This window comes from Phyllobates terribilis, unplaced genomic scaffold, assembly GCF_046119375.1.
Source record: "Phyllobates terribilis strain yellow unplaced genomic scaffold, ASM4611937v1 Scaffold_8__6_contigs__length_399053987, whole genome shotgun sequence".
Taxonomy (NCBI): domain Eukaryota; kingdom Metazoa; phylum Chordata; class Amphibia; order Anura; family Dendrobatidae; genus Phyllobates; species Phyllobates terribilis.
In genome coordinates this window covers 144,766,975-144,777,216 of record NW_027362768.1, presented here as the reverse complement: position 1 = coordinate 144,777,216, position 10,242 = coordinate 144,766,975, and positions in this window count along the sequence as shown.

Genomic DNA, 10,242 nt, shown 5'->3' with positions numbered 1-10,242 from the left:
TGTAGACCATGGCTCTGGAGTCAGCATGCTTGATGCTGAGTTTGTCAGAACTCATGGGCTTGTTTGCTGTACTTTAGCTAAGCGCATTCCAGTTTTTGCCATCGACTCAGAGCCACTTGCACAGAAAGCTCTGACTCAGATTGTACGTAATTTAAGATTGGGGGTGGGGTCTGTTCATTGTGAGATAATTCCTTGTCATGTCCCGGACGGTCTTCCCTCTCCAATTGTACTGGGTCTACCCTGGTTGGTGAAACATAATCCGATAATGGATTGGTAATCCAGAGAGATCATTGAATGGGGAGATTACTGCCATGAGAACTGTTTAAATATTTTCCTTTCTGCAGTCTCTACAGAGTCCTTACCTGCGTTTTTGTCTGGTTTTGAGGACGTTTTTTCTGAGAGAGGGTATCAGAATTTGCCTCCTCATTGTGCTTATGACTGTCCTACTAGTAACCTGACCCCCGGAGCTAAACTACCGAAGTCCAGACTGTATAATCTTTCTGGCCCTGAGAGACAAGCCATGAAAGATTTCATTGCAGAAAGTCTGGAGAAGGGACATATCAGACCCTCATCTTCGCCAGTGGCGGCAGTCTTCTTCTTCGTGAAGAAAAAAGATGGTGGTCTACGTCCCTGTATAGATTTCCAGGAATTTAATCACATTACCATCCAAGATCCATACCCTCTTCCTCTGATTCCAGATTTGTTCAGCCAGGTTGTAGGACCTAAGGTATTCTCCAAGTTAGATTTATTAAGGGGAGCCTACAATCTGGTTAGAATCAGAGAGGGGGATGAATGGAAAACACGTTCAATTTTCCTGAGGGGCATTTCGAGGGTCAGGTTATGCCTTTCGGTCTGACCAATGCACCTGCGGTATTCCAGCATTTCATAAACGATATTTTCCATCATTTGGTGGGGAGGTTTGTGGTGGTCTATCTGGATGATATGTTGGTTTACTCACCTGATTTTGAGACTCATCGGGGGCATGTTAAACAGGTTCTTCAGATATTAAGGTATAACAAACTATATGCCAAATTAGAGAAATGTGTTTTCGCTGTCAAGGAGTTGCAGTTTTTGAGGTACCTGTTATCATCTTCGGGTTTTCGGATGGATCCGGAGAAAATCCGTGCTGTCCTTGATTAGGACCGTTCAGAGAACCTGAAGGCTTTACAGCGTTTTCTGGGTTTTACTAATTATTACCAGAATTTATCCCAAATTATTCAGTAATTGTGAAACCCCTCACTGACAAGACAAGGAAGGGGTCTGATTTTTCTAAATGGTCGAATGCCACCCAGCAGGCTTTTTTCTCCTTAAAGAGTTGTTTTGCCACAGCACCTATACTCAGTCAACCCAATGTTTCTCAATGTTTTATCGTGGAAGTTGATGTGTCGGAGGTGGTGTTTGGAGCTGTGTTGTCTTAGGGTCCGTCCCCTGGTAAATGGTGTCCATGCGCTTTCTTTTCCAAGAAATTATCTTCGGCTGAAATTATGACGGGTAATAGGAGCTTTTGGCGATCAAATTGGCGTTCGAGGAATGGCGACACTGGTTGGAGGTGGCTGTCCATCCTATTACTGTTATTACGGACCATAAGAACCTGTCATAACTCAAATCGGGTAAACCTCTCAACCCTAGGCAAGCTAGATGGTCCCTGTTTTTTTACTAGGTTAAATTTTGTTGTCACTTTCCGTCCAGGGGTCAAAAATGTCAAGGCTGATGCTTTGTCCCAGAGGTTCTCTGGTGGTGGTGACCATGAGGACCCCGTCCTGATTTTGCAGAAGAGGGTAGTCATTTCGGCATTGTACCCTGAACTGGAGGGTGAGGTGTTGAAGGCTCAGAGGAACGGCCCTGCCTCCTGCCCTTCAGGGAGGTTATTTGTACCATCTCATCTGTGCCGCAAAGTAATTAGGGAACATCAGAGCTCTGTGCTTGCTGGTGATCTAGGTGGTAAGGCAACTGTGGACCTCCTTTCTCGTCGTTTTTGGTGGCCGGGTGTCACGGGTGTGTCAGAAGTAACAGACAGTAGCCCTGCAGTTGGTTGCAGGAGATCTCTTCGTTTGGCATTACAGACACCTTCTTAGAAGCTGTCTATCTAGGACCCAGTGGCTATCCTTCCTCTTGTAAATTAACACCCTGACCTGGGTGTATAAATACCTGCTGTTTGCTAGAGGGAGGTGCCGGCGATACTCAAATGACCCCTTGTGAAGGCTTGGAGCTAGTGCATTACTGCTTCCTCTCTGGTGCTAAGAGGACGTGTGTTCATCTCTCTGAAGTCGACTAAAGCTAAGCTATCTTCCCTTGTTTGTTCTCCCCTGTTGTCTTTAGTTGTCAGTGGGGATTGACTAGAGCTCATCCCCTCCCTTCCCTAGCCAGGGCCAAACGCCAGGGAAAGACAGGGCAAGGTTCCTGTGCAGCGATTGGTGCGGAACCAATATAGGGACATTAGGTGAGACAAGGTGATATAAGGTCAGCCTAGGAGGTCTCCACTTCCCCCTTTCCCTAGAGTCTGGGCCACCTTTTCCCCCTTCCCTTTGTGTTGCACTTAATCTTTCCTACACCTTGCGTGACACCGGGGTTGCATCGGGATGTGGTTGAACATGTGTCTGCTTGTAGTATTAGCGCGCGTTCTAAGGTTTCGCACACCCGTCTGTCTGGTACTCTTCTTCCACTACTTATTCCTAGCAGGCCATGGACACACTTGTCCATGGATTTTATTACTGACCTACTGGTATCTGCAGGCAAGACTGTGGTTTTGGTGGTTGTAGCTAGGTTCAGTAAAATGGTTCACTTCGTCACATTACCGACACTACCGAATGCCAAGACTCTGGCTCAGGTATTTATAAATGAGATTGTGAAGCTTCACAGGGTTCCCTCCGATATGGTGTCAGATCGGGGGAACCAGTTTGTTTCTAACTTCTGGAAATCTTTCTCTTCTCAACTAGAGGTGCAGCTGTCCTTTTCCTCTGCCTTCCATCCTCAGTCGAATGGACAGACAGAGCGCATTAATCAGAACTTAGAGACTTACCTCAGGTGTTTTGTCTCCAAAAACCAGGAGGATTGGGCATCTTACTTACCGTTGGCAGAATTTGCTATTACTAATCATCGCCAAGAATCTACCGGAAGGTCCAGATGAAAAATCACTATATAAAACAAAAAAAGAATAAAGTTAAAAACAATGAAAAAAATCAAATAAAATCAAACTAAAAACAACAGCCCAGTCCAGAGTGGAAAAGGACAAAAAATCAAAGATGGCAGGAGAGCATATATTATTAAAGGAAAGACGAAAAACCCAAACTTTCATTCAGACCCCACGGAGCCATGGTGTCAAGGATGGAAATCCATCTAGCCTCCCTCTGTGCCAAGAGTTGCCTGGCATTACCCACCTGCGAGCCAAGATTAACTACATCGATACCACGTATCTTCAAGCTTTTAGGATCGCATTTATGAACTGCTTTAAAATGTCATGGCAGCGTCTTCAGCTCCTGGGGGTCAGCAATCTTTCTGACCGCACCAATGTCCCGCACGTGCTCCTGCGCCCTGACCCTAAGTTCTCTAGACGTTAATCCTACATACATCAATTGGCAAGCACACGTGGCATAATATACCATGTGTGTATTGCTACATGACGCATATTTGCGGATTTGAAAAGAATGAGGTTGGTCAGAAGATGTGAACGAGGAGCACCGCAGGACATTGGCGCAAGCCAGACAATGGCCACAGGGGAAACAGCCCACCATGAGTCCGCGGGATCGGAAGGGGTTTGGAGGAGTAGGAACATAGTGACTCAATACGAGTAAGTCACGCAAATTATTCCCACGACGGGCAGTCATAAGTGGGCAATTCCCTACATGGTCCCGTAGGGATGGCTCCCCGTTCAAAATATTCGAACGTCGGGAGAGGATGCGTCGTATCGCCCCCCAACTCATGATTATGAGTCGAGATAAGGCGTATTAAGTCCGGTGCCTGTGTAGGTTGCCGGTGAGCGGGGTATAAAAGACTGTTACGAGGAGTGTTTCGGGCCCTCCCATAGCCACGGCCGATGCATCTATTACTATAGCCTCGCTGTTTAAAACGTTCAGCCAGATCTGTGGCCTGTTTCTCAAATTTGAGATCGGTGGAACATATCCGCCTCATCCTGAGAAACTGTCTGACCGGGATGGCCCAGATCGTCGAGGAGTTATGTGCCGAAGCCGTATGGAGCAATAAATTAACAGCAGTCGGCTTCCTATAGACGTCGGTCTGGAGGACAGAGTGTGAGTCCACCTCCAGAGCAACGTCCAGGAACTCGATACGTGTCTGATGATAAGTGTATGTCAAATTAATGCCCCATGAGTTGGTATTAAGCCGCTTCATGAAATTATCGAGCTCCACCACTGTCCCCTGCCAAAAGAAAAGTCCATGGCGGGCAAAAGAAAAGTATATCGTCTATATACCTGAGCCAGGACACGACATGGTCAGCGCCCTGCACGCCCCCGTCGCCAAAAAGGTCCCTCTCCCAGGCACCCAGGAAGAGGTTGGCGTACGAGGACGTGCAGGCAACCTCCATAGCCATGCCCCGCCGTTGAAGGTAGACTGTATCTTTAAATAAAAAATAATTGTGGCAGAGGACAAAGTGGAGGAGCTCAAGGAGAAACACCCGCGATGGGCCATCCAGGTCGGAGGTCCCCAGGAAGAGGCAGACTACAGACAGACCCAGATCATGGCTGATGTATGTATAGAGGCTCTCAACATCGGCCATGACCATGAGAGTGCCCTCTTCCACAAGGACGCCATCAACCCGAGTAAGGACGTCCGTCGTGTCTTTGATGTATGACGGAAGAGTTTCCACTAGTGGCCTAAGGTGGCTGTCAATGTACTCACATATCGGGCCACACAGGCCACCCAGAGCAGACATGATCGGACATCCAGGTGGGCTCACAGCATCCTTGAGGACCTTAGGCAATAAATAAAAGGTTGCTGTTTTTGGAAAGCGCACTGTAGGCGCCTCCACCGTTTTCTTTGTAATAATCCCCCGCTCACAAACAACGACCAGAATCTCCTGCAGAGCAGCGGAGAAGGAGGCCGTAGGGTTTGAAGATAACCTAGAATAAGTGGAAGTATCTCTGAGCTGACGCTAGGCCTCCTTTTCATACATACTAGAGGGCCATAATACGATGTTCTCTCCCTTATCCGCTGGTTTAATAACAACATCTCTTAAGGACTGCAGCGGATGAATAGCCATTCACTGGGAAGATGTAAGGTTGTCATATATTCTCCGGCTCGGGAGACACTTCAGATCTTCTGACACCAGACGAACAAAGATCTCGACAGCAGGACTTAAGGAAAAGGGAGGGAACCTCGTAGATTTTGGGTATCTTGTTTGTGGTAACCCACCTGCAGAAAGCGGTTCTTGCTCCAATAGGAGATCCTCCAAATTTTGAACAGCCTCCCTTTCCGCTGGCGTTAGGGGATCCGACTCAAACCCGACCTGGAATGAAGTTTTTTAAGAATAAGTTTCCGAGCAAAAAGGTGGAGGTCCTTGAGGGCAGTAAAATAGTCATATGACTTGGTAGGGACAAAAGAAAGGCCTATACTAAGGACCTCCACTTGAGTCTCGGTTAGTATGTGATCAGATAAATTAATGACACGAAGACCATCCCCGGGACCACGCACCTAAGGTTGGGTGTTATGTTTCTTCCCACTATAAGATCTCGTCTGAATATGGGGAGGTTTTAGTGCCATTGATCCAGGGGAAGGAATTAAATTTCCCACAGGAGTCCGTTCTTCAGTAGATGAAGCAGATGTTATATTACAGAGGTGCATCTTGAACGAGAATGTGAGAGATTCCTAGACCTAGGTCGGGACCGCACTATGGGAGCTCTCCATCTATATACCCGCATGGACTGTTTGTCCTGAATATCATGTTGAAATTTCTTTATTTTGGTAGCGTGAATCTCCTTTACCCATTTTTGACATTCCGTGTCAATCTCGTCATTCAAACGTTTCAAATTGTCATTAGATACCTTTTTTTTAATTTGAATCTGGAGCAGATCAATCTCTGTCTCCATTTCTTTTAATGATGTCTCGTTGAGTTCTTTTAAAAGTTTAAAAAATCCCAGAGAACAAGTATCTGCTAATGTCTCCCATCTATTTTTAAAAGATTCATTTTCAATCGGAAATGAAGGGAAAATTTGGATTCGCAAACCTCTGGGAATCAAGGCTTGATCAATATATTTTGCTAGGAAAGCGTGATTCCACCATATTCTAGTCCTCCGTTTCAACATCTTAAATTTCGTAATGCTCTCCTGTACATCTCGATCAAGACCCGGCCCATTAATACCCATGTCATTCGATAACTCATTAAGTTGCACGGGCCATGTGTTGTCTTGTGCCCGGAAGTCCATCTTGGGTCTAAAGAAAACTGTGGAAACACAGAAAATAATTAATACAAAAACAGAGACCCGCATCATATAGAGAAAATGGGATAAGTATCCGGTGATCAATGCCGAATCCTAGCCACCATAAAAGCCTACTCAAAACTATGTAATTGAAAAAGAAGAAAGAGAGTAGCATGGCATACATCAAATTGTATTAAGAAATGATATTTAAAATTACAATATTAGATAAATACATAATACACAAATGTGACATGGGAACAAAGTAGGTCAGGTGATATGACATCCTGCCTCGTCAAAATAGGCCTCAGTATATACCATGGGAGTAACGGGAGGTGATATCTATCTATAGAATAGCCAAACGGCTTATACCAAGGTATAGGAGTAAATATATTCAAGTGGAGAAATAAATGCCAACCTTCAAGAGATTTACCACATTGATATAGTGCCCATAAACCGAGGCAGGGTGTCACACAGAGCTGTGAAAGTGAAAGAAACGTGCCCCAACGCACGTTTCGCCTGTAACCAGGAAAGCTTTCTCAAGAGGCGCTGTTTAGTGACTCACAAGGACCTTCTTAAATACACCCCTAGACGGTCACCTGACAGGTCTTTGGTTTTTTGTCCTTTTCCACTCTGGACTGGGCTGTTGTTTACAGTTTGATTTTATTTTATTTTTTTCATTGTTTTTCACTTTATTCTTTTTTTTGTTTTATATAGTGATTTTTCATTCGGCCTTCCTATGTATCCCATTTGGTTACTGGGTCCAATCATTCCTGCGGACCCTCGGACATTCTCCTGTATAGTTTCTTTTTGGACTTTGTTCAGATCTACCCTTTTGCTGCGTTATTGCTTGATGGGGTGGGAATTTTCGTGCATTTCTCTATACAAACTCCTCTTTATTTGTCGTTTATTATGTATGTATTTTCATAATATGAGTGATGGTATTTCTGTGGATTTTTTTTTTATTGCATAGCTATATACCCTACTGCTGTCTCACCCCAAGCACTATTACATTTTGGGAGATACATATTTTTATATTTGCTATAACATGGATACCAGCACCTTCTTCTCTTTTGTTTATACTTAGCCCGTGATATGCCTTGCTGCTGTGCGCCTGCGTGGTGGTGTGCGTCCTTGGCACACACGTGCCCGCCTGTCTATATGCCCTATGCGCGTCTTCGGTGTGCAGTTACGCCTGTTCCCGGACACGTGCTGACGGTTTGACGGCTGGGACATGTGCGGCGGGGGGCGGTGCTTATTACACATGCGCCATCGAGTATGCTGGCACAATAGGACCTGACATTGTACGGTCATAATGCCACCCCTAATCATGGTTGATGGTAATTTGGAGTTTCAGATTTCGAGGATTGTAGATTCTCGCCTCCAGCATTGTTCCCTACAGTACTTAGTGCACTGGAAGGGTTATAGTCCAGAGGAAAGGATGTGAGTGTCGGCATCAGAGGTGAATGCCCCCAGGCTGTTTCATTCGTTCCACACCTCTTATCCCGAGAAACCTGTTCCTGAGTGTCCGGAGACCACTCGTGGGGTGAAGGGGGGGTACTGTAACAGGTGTGTCAGGTGTGACAGACAGCCGCTCTGGAGCCAGCTGCAGAAGGTCACTGCGCTTGGCATTGCAGACGCCTTCTTGATTGTCTCATCTCTATAGTATTGTTATATCCTTCTTCCTTTAGGACCCAGCAGCTGCCTCCACCTTTTGCTGCTGATTGACACACCCTTGTTTATTAGTTAAATATTCTCAGTTTCTCCAGAGAGGCGCCGGAGATAGTTCTATGTACCTCTGTGTTGGCTTGGAGCACTAGCAGTTGGCTAGTTTCTTCTCTGGTGCCCTTGGAAGACAGTTGGCATTATCTCTCTGGTGTCTGCTCAAGCTAAGTGTTGTCACGTAAGGTGTGGGAAAGACTTAGTGCAACACAGAGGAAAGAGTGAAAGGGAGCCCAGACACTAGGGAAAGGGGGGAGTGGAGACCTCCTAGTCTGGTCTAGTGTTACCCTGTCTCAACTACCATCCCTATATTGGCTCTTCACCAATCGCCGCACGCGTGCCTCGCCCTGACTTTCCATGGCGTATGGCTAAGGCTAGGGAAGAGAGGAGATGAGCACTAGTTGATCTCCACTAAACTCTATAGACAACAAGGGTAGACAAACAGGGGGGAATTGCTTAGCCTTAGAAGACTCCAAACAAATGCGCACGTGGCCTCAAGCTCCAGAGAGGACAAAGTACTGCTCTTGCTAAGCCTCACAAGCAGAAATGAATATAGCCGGCACCTCCCTCTCAGACACACCAGGTATTTATACACCCAGGCCAGGGAGCTAATTAGCCAGAGGAAGGTAGCCGCTGGGTCCTAGAGACAGCCAGCCTCTCGGAAGATGTCTGTAATGCCAAACGTAGAGATCTCCTGCAAACAATTGCAGAGCGACTGTCTGTCACCTCTGACACACCCGTGACAAGTGTATACCCTTTGTCTGTCTACCGTGTTGTCTTTAGTTTGTAGTGGGGCCTGACTAGTGTTCACCCCGTCCCCTCCCTATCTAGGGCTAAGCTCTAGGGACATTCAGAGCTTAGGTTTCTGCTTGGCGATAGGTGTGGAACCTATATAGGGTAGGATAGGTACGGTGATATTAGATCTGCCTAGGGGTCTCCACTCCCCCTTTCCCTGGTGTTTGGGCTTCCTTCCCCTCTTCCCTTCGTGTTGCACTTAGTCTTTCCCTCACCTTGCGTGACACAGACAAAATTGTTGACTCCTTTCCAAAATTGTGGGTAAACAATTTTTGCTTCATACCTGTGATGCTTGTTCAAACTCACCCGTGGCAAGTAACAGGTGAGGGCAATATCAAAATCACACTTGAAGCCAGATAACAAAGGGAGAAGTTGATTCAATCTTTGCATTGTGTGTCTGTGTGTGCCACATTAAGCACTGAGAACAGAAAGAGGAGAAGAGAACTGTCTGAGGACTTGAGAACCAAAATTGTTAAAAAATATCAACAATCTCAAGGTTACAAGTACATCTCCAGAGATGTTGATATTCCTTTGTCCACAGTGCACAACATTATTGTCACCTGTGGAGAGACCTTAAAATTGCTGTTGGGAGAAGGCGCCTTCACATATGAGAGACCTGGAGCCGTTTGCAAAAGAAGAGTAGTCCAAAATTCCAGTTGAGAGGTGTAAGAAGCTTGTTGATGGTCATAGGAAGCGATTGATTGCAGTTATTTATTCCAAAGGGTGTGCAACCAAATATTAAGTTGAGGGTGCCAAAAATTTTGTCCGGCCCTTTTTTGGGGTTGTGTGTGAAATTGTGTCCAATTTACCTTTTTTTCTTTGTTTTTTTGTGTTATTCCAAAACACAAAGGAAACAAACATGTGTAATACAAAACATGTGTAATTGCAATAATTTTATGGGAGAAAACAATTTCAAGGGTGCCCACATTTTTCGGCCATGACTGCATATCAGCCTGCCGTTGGAAAGTTAAAAAAATAAAAACATTAAATATCAAAAAAACAATCTGAAAGGTAAAAACAAAATGTAGGCTTTTAGGCTTTGTTCATATTTCTGTGCACAGTCCCAGGTCTACAGCCACAATTATGGCAGGACCTCCATCCTCGTAGTCGAGAAGGTCTCAGAGGTTGGACCGACGCCTAGCAGACATTTATGTGCACACAGTGTTGATAAATAAGGGAATGTTCACACACAGGGAGTGTATTTCTACAGAAGATATCTGAGGCGGACACTCGGATTTGCTCCTGCAGCAGATCCGCACAGGGATGAGCCCCATAGTAATTCAGTAGAGCTAACCCTTTGCTTTTCTGTGTGGAATCCATGGAAATAAGCAACATGCTACTATTTCAGCAACTGATT